The sequence below is a fragment of the Calliphora vicina genome, chromosome 1, assembly GCF_958450345.1.
Source record: "Calliphora vicina chromosome 1, idCalVici1.1, whole genome shotgun sequence".
In the NCBI taxonomy this organism is placed as follows: Eukaryota; Metazoa; Arthropoda; class Insecta; order Diptera; family Calliphoridae; genus Calliphora; species Calliphora vicina.
This window is the reverse complement of record NC_088780.1, coordinates 1,907,950-1,918,419: the sequence shown is the minus strand read 5'-3', so window position 1 is coordinate 1,918,419 and position 10,470 is coordinate 1,907,950. Positions and strand designations below refer to the sequence as shown.

Sequence of the window (10,470 nt, the reverse complement as noted above, 5' to 3'; positions counted from 1 at the left end):
GCTGGGCTAGACCATTGTTTAGATGCCATTTGAAGCCATCTAATACAAAACAAAAAGTAAACTAAAAAAAAAATTCAACAAAAAAAAATAAATAAAAAACTATAAAAACTTGATAAAAAAACAGAAAATAAAGCAAACAATACCAATATTACCACCACGAGCACTAGCAAGCACCACTACTACTACTACTAACTACTATTATTATAACAACAGCAACTTTTAGCATCATTATTACCACAGGACTGTCATTTTAGTCAACTGTCACAGAGCATTGAAAATATCATCTGTCAGTTGAGTGACATAAAAAGGAATTTTAAAATGATGGAATTGCACTATTTTTAAATCGCAAAACAACATAACAACCAATAACATCACCGCTAAATATTAACGAAAATTATAAAAATAGAAAAATTATCAGCAAAATTACACAACAACTGCAACGACTATAAAAACTGTTCGCACATAAAATTCGACTCAAAGCAACCATTACAACAAGCATTACGACAACATAAAACGAAACGATTTTCAAAAATCACATCTCGACTTTACAGGTCCAAACCAAATTAAATCAACTAGACAGACATATGTGCTGAGAAAGCGAAAATAAAAGAATTATTGCTAGACGCGTTAAATTAACGCATTTCGCAGTACGCTGTAAAAGAACTAGCCTTCTTGTCGTGTTATATTTTCGTTTACTATCGGAATTTATTCAACACCAGGATTGTGCAGAATTTTATACGATACCGCTTAACAGTAAACGCTTACCTACTTCATGTGGCAGAGGTAGGCGGCGTTGGAGGCGGGTTGGCGACTTACACCGTCGTTTAGTTGGCAATCAGGGGAGCAGAAGGCATATTGGCGCAAGGCTGCCATTTGTAGGCAATGCACCGTCTTGCGGGAAGAGTGTAAGTACACAAAATAAAACTAAACTTTAGATTAACATTTAATACATACATATATTTTTAAAAAACACATACTACTAATAACTATTTGGGAATAAATATGTATCAATCAAATTACAATACCTATCTGCTCCTATGTATACAACATACATATTTAATTTATACTAAACCAATCAGAACTGCTTCCTGAAATTATTTTTCATACATACATATATTTCCATAAAGACAATATAAAGAATTAAACAATTTTAGAATCGTTGGTAAATATTTAAAATGTCCGCATTCTGAATATTTTTAGCTGCATTTTTTCATTTCACATACATACATACATACACACATACATAAATACATACTTAATAAATTAGTAGTTTGTTGTATGTGTGCAAATTCATAATGGAAAACCATCTCTTTATAATATGCCATAATTGTCATTGTGATTGTGCAGGTGTGTAAAAAGTATTTACCTCAGAGTCAGTTATTCCATATTGTTTTCCTCATTGTCTATCTTTCTAACTGTATGTCTGTCTGTGTGTCAGTCAGTCTGGCATCGTTTAAAAATGCCAACATAAAAAATCATTTGTTTAAAATGTAAATGTATAGGTACAAATGTTTGCATACACATATAGAAATGTGTGTCTGCCTGTGTTTGTGTATGAAATGATAAAGACAATAAACATTTACGGGCCTTTAAATGTTTGAATTGAGTAACAACCCCAATATAAAAATGTCTCATCTGTTTGTATATGTATGTTAAACAAAATGCATAAAAGAAATTAAATATTTATTAGTGGCATTTCTTCTTATACTTACATTTTGTTTAACTAATTAAAAAAAGTCTGGGGGTACACCGACATTATCGTCATTGCTTCAAACTGTTTGAATCAGATAAAAACAGAAACTGTACTACGTCTATGGTTTACGCCAACATTGAACGAAACGGGGGATTCATTGATAGTAGCGGATTCGAAATTTTAATGCACCAACCGAGAATGAAATTCTTAAATTTGTCTATAAATATCGTATTGTTATGTAGAAGAATACACTGGTAATACAGTTGATGTTAATTCTAACAGCGCTAAACTAAACAGACTGCAACCCGCTACCACTATTTATGTATACAATGCCATCTTCCACCAGTTTCATGAATTATCTTAAGGGCAAAATTAGAAAGTTCTATTTCTAGCTTTAACATTTAATGATGCTATACTTACAAAAAATTATAATAGCTGCGTGTTATCAATATTGTTGATAGGTAGAAGTTTCTACTGATGGAAATGTTTATAAACATGATGAATGTTTTTGACAATTACGTCTCGTCTCTATGTTACCATATTTTAAAAACATTTTTGATATAATTTGGTGATTGTCATAAACTTCAGAATACGGTGCTTAAGACAGAATTGTTTTATTAAATATTTGATTTTGGACATTGGATTTGACATTGTCATAATGGAATATTACGGTATCATGTCTGGCCGCATATTCTGGGCGTTTTTCGGCCAATGCTCGCTTCAAACGAATCAGTTGTATTCCGTACGGTTTGACAAAAATCTTCATGGAGTAATGCCTCCAATTCTTGGTCTTCAAACTTTTTTGGATGGCCTGGGCGATCATTCAGAAAAAGTAAAACGAAAATTTTATTTTGGAATGAAACCACTTTCAGTTTTCAAAGTGGTATTGATATTTCTTTGTGATTTTTTGTTTTTCTAAAATTGTTAATAAATTTATGTACCAATCGATCACAATAAAAAATACCAAATTGCAACCATTGAGAACAAAATGTGTGACAGGCCAGTATTAATCAATTTTTTGTATGTCCATTCGGCACATACATACAAATCAACATAATCTGCAATAATTTTTATTTATTTATTTACGAATAGAAAACAATACCCGAAGAAGTTGTTGCATTTCAAATTGGGAGTAAATTTGGTAAATACCTAAAAGAACAACAAACACTCCCGAAAAAATCGTTTATTTCGGTGTCATAATTGGGTCCTGATCGACTGAAAGTCAAACTAAAAGTATATTGATAAACAAAACACTTATTATTATTATTATTATTTAATGTTTGATACTGAAAAAACTTATTCTTGACTATTTATTATTAAAACATTAGTTAATGTATTAATAAATAATTTAAAATATTCCAAAGAATTATTTGTTTGCATGTACTAAGTATGTATACACATTCGCTATCGTACATAAATATTAAATTTAAATTGTCAAACATGCCTTTACACTGACATTTATGATGATTTGCAGATAATGTCTTATATTGTACGTTGGCTACTAACAACAACGACAATCTAAAAAAAATATAATAAAAAACAAAACAAAATTAAAAACTGAAAAACTTTACTCGTATCTAAAAAAAAATTATGCAAATTCTGTTCCATCAACAATTTTTCTGTTTTTAAGTTCAGTACTTGGCAGTAGGTATTATTTGCTGCCCTTATTCTAAGAATAACACAAAGAATAAAAAAAAACTTTCTTAACCTTTGAACTTTTTTGTTCTATAACATTGAAGATGCTGAGGCATTAATAGAGGAATCCGAATTTGAAACGCAAAATGCGAAAGGGAGATTGTATATATATCAGTCGTTTCTTAATGTACTATCAGAATTTGACAAAATTTCATATAAAATTTGGTCTTTAATTGAAAATTATTTGAAAGTCGTATTATTTTTATTCAATATACATATTGCTCATTTGCTGCAACAACGTCATAATGCAAAATGTTTGAATGTTTTATGACATTTTACTATTTCTTAAATAAATTCTCAAATATTTCTGAAATAAAACCTGATTTAAATAGTAGATACTAATATCTTTCTAATCTGTATTTAACACAAATTTTTAATGGTCAAATATACCAGAAAACGTGAATCTTAATTTTGAAAAATAATTGATTTTTTTTAAAAACTGATAAAACTATATGAAAAACTAAAGAACGGCGCATTGTATTACTCAGTTCAAAACACACGGATTTTTAGTTATGACATTGTTGCAGCAAATGAACGATATGTACATATTTTCAAATATTTACAATTGGTTGTGTCAAAAAAATATTTAGTCAAACTTAAGATTTTAGGAGTATGTATTCTCAAAATTTCAAAAACAGGGCTAAGAGTTCCTAGTTACAGTAACTACCCAGTCACTTGGCGAGCGATATTTCGCTTGCTAATACATCATGCTAAATCAATATGTAACACAATATCCAAGGCCGTATTTGGGTATACCGGTGCCCTAGGGCAAATTAAAACAAGTAAGAAAGTATGGTCGGTCAAGCCCGACAATACCCTACACCAAGTAAATGAGTAAAAATATTTTTGTTTTAAAATATCAATAATTTATATTCGTGAGTGATTTTCGGAAGTGGGCCTTATATGGGAGCTATGACCAATTATGGACCGATCACCATAAAATTAGGTCGTATGATTTATGTCTATATTAAAGTTAACTATGTTGAATTTTGTGTGTATACCAACATTTTTAAGCGATTTATTCACGTTAAAGTGATTTTCGGAAGCGGGTCTATATGGGAGCTATGACTAATTATGGACCGATCGTAACAAAATTTGGTGACATGAATTTTGTATATATAAAACTTATTTGGAGCGAAATTTGTGTAGATACATATATAAATTAAACATTTATGACCGATAAAGTCCAATTTCGAGGGGACATTTGTATGGGGGCTAGGTGAAATAATGCACCGATTTTAGCCTGTTTCAATAGGCTTGGTCCTTGGGCCGAAAAAGTAATATGTACCAAATTTGATCTAAATATCTTCAAAATTGCGACCTGTACTCTGCGCACAAGGTTTACATGGACAGCCAGCCAGCCAGCCGGCCAACCAGACGGACATCGTTTAATCGACTCAGAAAGTGATTCTAAGTCGATCGGTATACTTTAAGGTGAGTGTTAGACTAATATTTTTGGGCGTTACAAACATCTGCACAAACGCATAATACCCTCCCCACTATAGTGGTGTAGGGTATAAAAATGATATATGTAGCTATAGGGACAAAATATGCTGCTGATTTGAATAGGTTTCGATAACTTTTTTTCGGGACTTCTGTTCTGTAAATTTTTTAAAGTTATCACTCTCCATTTACATAATTGACAAGTTAATTAGTCATTCTTGTAACATACATAGTTATTCGTAATTAATTTGTTATTAAGCTGTGAAAATAAACAATTGATTCTTACCAGCATTCTATCACGAAGACATTAATAGTCCTGAGTTGAATTCAGAATGTTTGCATTTGAGCCAATACTGTAAGATTGCAAAATAATAAGCGGATTTGAGTATCTCTGCAATGTCCCATAAATTGGAAGACACTTTCTCCAACGTTGAAGTTGATACAAGAACACTAATTTCCTTAATGAATTAAAATTTAAATAAATGTTCTTGTATATATGACTCTAATATTATTTATATTGTAGGAATGTCATGTCTTTAAAAAAATTGTACCTTGTATGCTCGCACCATTTCTCTATTATCGTGATTATTTTAGTTAAAATTTTAAAAATAATTATTATTTACGATATATATTGCCGTCTAATGCATAAGATCGGTATTAAACAATGAAAAACTTAGCTAAAAACTTAAGTAAGGACGGTACTGTCAATATCTGGCTATTGTTGGGTGCAAAATACTTATTGCCAAACAGAACCCATCAATGTTGTATTAGAGAAAAAAAAGAAGATTCATATTTATGTATATGTATATGTATATATTTTTCTGAAGTCATTTAAAGTTATTTGCCAACGAACGAAAAAAATGAATTTATTTCTAACTTTGTGTATGCATGCTCAAAAGTGCGTTAGTGTGTGTGTGTGGTATAAATTTCCTTTTGCTCGGTTTTATGGCTGAAAACTTTTCACATATTTTTGTAATATGTATTTTGAACATGAGCCAACATTGTAAAAAACTTAAATGAAGTTGGAATTTTATTTGCAGATGTGTGTACGTGTGAGTGTATGTGAGAGTGTGTATGAATTCCCATACAGCGTGAACGAAGAAAAACATAACCCAATATTTATGCATATCAAATGTAAAAGCAACGTAGATTAAGCCAAGAACCAAAAAAAAAAATGAATGAGCCAACTAACGACCAGAAATATCGAAAGACAACAACAAAAACAACAAATTGCTTAAAAACATGTTAAACTTTTTTCGTTTCATTTCGATTATTTTTTTTACATAAATTGTGTTGTCTTACTCTTATACATAGATACATACCAACATATGTATTGTAGTTTATCCCAACAGTTCTTGGTGACTGTCCCGAACTAGTGATTTTATCTATCATTTAGAGTGAGCAGTTATGTGACTAGTTATTTTATTTGATTACACTGATACTACTGTCTGATAGCAGATCCAAAGTAGTCAAGACCTGGCATTCACATAGAGTCAGTTAACTTACTAGCTACCTAACTGGTTACAATACTCTCCAATAGATAACTTCGGGTGGGTAAAATAACTACTTTCTAAAATGCAATACAAAATAAACGTTTAAAGTGACTACATTCTATGTTACATAGAGACACCAAAGTGACAATTGAACAAACATACAATAAACTGTATGACGTTTATATCAACACAATTTGTATAAAACCAGTTTCACAAAAAAAGTGTAGTTCAAAATAAACATTTTAAGTGACTACACTCTGAATTACATAGAGACACTTACGTGACGATTGACTTGACACTAAATTACCTAGGATATATAAAGTAACCAATTGATTTCTTTCTGCACAACAAAAAAATATTTAACTTGGAGTCAGACATTAATGACAATTACTGTAAATAAGGGATACATTGACTACTTGCTTAACTGCCGGCATGAGTATTGTGTAAGTGTATCTAAGTGTGTATGGGTTGGGTTATTTATTCGTATTAGAAAAGAATGATGAGTAGGAGAATTTTGAAAGCTGGATTATGTTTATGGGATATCAAGATACACATAACAACTGTCATTCAACGCACAAAGGAGAGAAAACAAAAATATATTTATTCATATTTTTTTTATGGCAGTTTTGTCGTATTTTTTTGCTATATCTTGTTCTTTTTTCTTTTACATCTTGCTAAAATAAAAAAAAAAACTAAGTTCGTTTATATGGCTGTTTGTAAAATGTCTGTTTTCTATGTTTTCTACATACAAAGAATGTGTAAAAAATATTACTAAAATCGACAACCATCATTGGAAGCGATAAAAAAGGGATATAGTACATACAGATACATATATATATTTTTTTTATTAAAAAAATACGGTTTTTGGGGGCTTTTTTGCAATTCAGCAAAGTATAGTAAAATTAAATTTTAATAAATATGGATAGAATAACAAACAATTCTTCACGCAATTGTTATACATACATGGATATTGGACAATGTCCCAGAAAACATTGTTAAGACATTTCTTAAATTCGTATTAATTTTTATTTACATATATTGAAAAACTATTTCAACTATATTTATTGAAATTTATCACAATCTAGAAAATTATATAGGAAGTCATGTAGAGTACTCGTATTTCTAAAGCTACTATCACACATGCCAAATATTTAACGAAAGAGCGTATCCGATATTTTAAGCTCAAATTTTTTCGACGTATATGTATTTCATACAATTTTTAAACGCATATTTTGAAATCTCAATATTTGTATTTTTTTTCTAAGTTTTCTTAATTTTGCCACTTTCCAGTGTTATCAAACATAAACACAGATCTTGCCAGTTGAGGTGTAAACAGATGATGATCAGCATATTGAATATACCTTGTATGAAAATGAAAATAAATTCTAAAATTTTGGTTTTTGAAAAAAATCGATTTGTTATAAAATTACCATTGCAAAACCAATGATTACAAAAGGAATTTCTACAATATTTGAACCACGCAGGTTCTTACATATATTCAATAATATATAAATAAAAAATATGTTCACTAATCTGCCCAATTTATTTCATCAAACTTTGTTATTTTTAAATATATACAGTGACTCAAACCCAAAATCGGACAAGAGTTTGTCTGATATATGTAAATGTGCTCTAAACATAAAATGATGTACCAACAAATTTATTTTTTTTCGCTTCTATTTACCCTCCACATACCTATATCTCTAAAAAATAACAAAAACTAAAATTTGCATAGTTAAAACTGTAAACTTTTGCACAAAAACCAAAATAACTCAATTTCTTGCGCCAAACACAAAATCGGACAGAGTAAAATAGGTATTCAAAAGTGGGCGATGTATGTATAAAATTTTTAAAATGTCAGTTATTTTTAATACAAAACATCATAAAAAATTTCAGGTTTTACAAAATGTACAATGGTTCGACTGTCTGCTGTTTCTAATTAAAAAAACAGTGGATAATAATTAAAAACATTCACTAATCTTCTTTCCAAAACTAAATGAATTCAATTAATTTTGACAAACTTATAAATCACAACATTTATAAGTCAACTTTAGATGGTGAATTATTCAGCAATACTGTTTTTCAAAAGAAACAAATATTAAATCCTTAATATGGACCAAATTTTTTAAAATGTTCAGCACCAAAATAATCATAAATATTACTTAACCATGACTTTAATATTTACTGTAAAGAAATTAAAAGTTTTCTACTTAAATTTGTTTTGTTTTTTTTTATGCATTACATAGTTTTCTAGATGAGAAATTAAATCAATTACATATTATCCTTATGAGTCCACCAATGACAGTATAATGTAGCAAATTATACATATAAATACCAGAAGTACAACCATAAAACACAACTGAAATATGATGTACTTGTTCGACATCCTACAAGAGCAAGACAAATACAAACACACACACACACTACCATACAAAAGAAAGAAACAGTGGAAAAAAACGACGCAAAACAGTCTCAGATAAAAATACGCTTTGATGAGTCCAAAGGCACGACAGGGGTGAGTGTGTGTAAATGTGTAATGTTAATATTACCACAAGCAAAGCTTTGATGCTACTTATTTCCCAAACAAAAACATACACACACACGTCAACACAACATACACACATGGCAACACATTAAAAATCCTGTATTAAGTATTTGTATGTGTGAGTAAATGTTATTTTTTTTCTTCATCTCTATTAAAACTCTAAAGTATCCGTTTTTATGTTTAATTTATACACATATATACAGTTACATACATGTATTTGTATTTGTATATGTTTACATGTGTGTGGGTATTTTTAGTTTGTTGATACTTTCAAACACACAAACATACCCATACTTAATAATACATATGATGATGATGACGATGACTATGAGAATGAGAATGTTGTGTAGTCGTCTGCGAGTTTAGAATGTGTAAACAAATAAGGAAGGGTGCATTTCTACATTAAATATTTTTCCTTCTACGAGTGAATGAATACTTTCATGAGTACATACATACATACATATAGATTTTTTAGTTCTTCTGTTTGGTTGAACGACGAACATTCCAACGTTTGAACGATCGTTTGTGTGACTTTTTGCCATAACTATACAAGTATTGATATGAATGTTAAAGTTTGAGTGCTTGTTCTGCTTTATTTTTCTTCTGTCGTATGTCGTTTCCTGCTGGTGTTAGAGTGTATTGGGGTAGTAGTGGTAGTAGCAATTAAAGTCAACAACCAACATTATATACATTCGTACGCATACACGTATAAACAGATTCACACATACTATATATGGGCAATTCCACGAGAATCGCTACCACGACTGAAAAAACAAAAGCCCTTGAAACAAAAACCTTTGAAAGTATTTAGATCATATTACAACATTTTAAAGACAAAAATAATAGTTTAAACTGATTAATTTAATAATTTAATCTTTTGGTTATGTTTTAGACTAAAATTGTGGCGAAAACTAGGCTCACAATTGACTTGTAGTATGAAATGAATTTGAATCTGATTGTTTTTTTGCTTTCTATTAATTTTTTTAGTTTTTCTATACATATGTTTACAGAATATATCTTGATTTATTATGAGCGAAAAATCTGTCAAGTACGGTATGTCACGTACGATATTACATTTTATTTATTATAAAATCATCCAAAGATTGTTTTTATTTAAATATGACGGATTGTAAAGGAAAAATATTTCGTTTAGTTTAAGAAATTAAAAGAAAACATAACGCCTCTCAGGATTCGAATATTTTCGCATATTTCTACATGTACCTCAAAATGAGATCCGTTTTATGTCACGTACGATATACCCTTATTTCGCTCAATATTTTGGACAACAATATTTCGAAAGAACTTTTTATTATTTTAAAATATAATACCCTCTGAATGGAACATAAGGACCAAATTATTTTGCAGATACTCTTATTTTTGCAAAATCTATTCCACTCTATAGGCGTACAAATGTCACGTACGATGATATGGAATTGTCCATATGTATGCATCTACATAAAGTAGGTAGTTCGAAAGTTTGTTTGTATGTATGTATTTGTATCCAGGACATTCACTTACCACACTATATATACATACATACTATATAAATTAGGGTTACCTCGTTTGTATGGAGGAAAAATAAAGTGTCAATCTCATCAACT

General features: G+C 29.8%; 1 protein-coding gene across 1 annotated transcript in view; it reads left to right on the top strand.

Annotated features, from left to right (window-relative positions):
* Window positions 1-769: 769 nt before the first annotated feature.
* Window positions 770-10,470, top strand: part of nAChRalpha1 (nicotinic acetylcholine receptor alpha1) — a 97,780-nt gene continuing 88,079 nt past the window's right edge. Inside the window, exon 1 of the mRNA XM_065498641.1 lies at window positions 770-905. The gene's annotated coding sequence lies outside the window, so the exon portion shown is untranslated. The remainder of the gene's footprint in view (window positions 906-10,470) is intronic.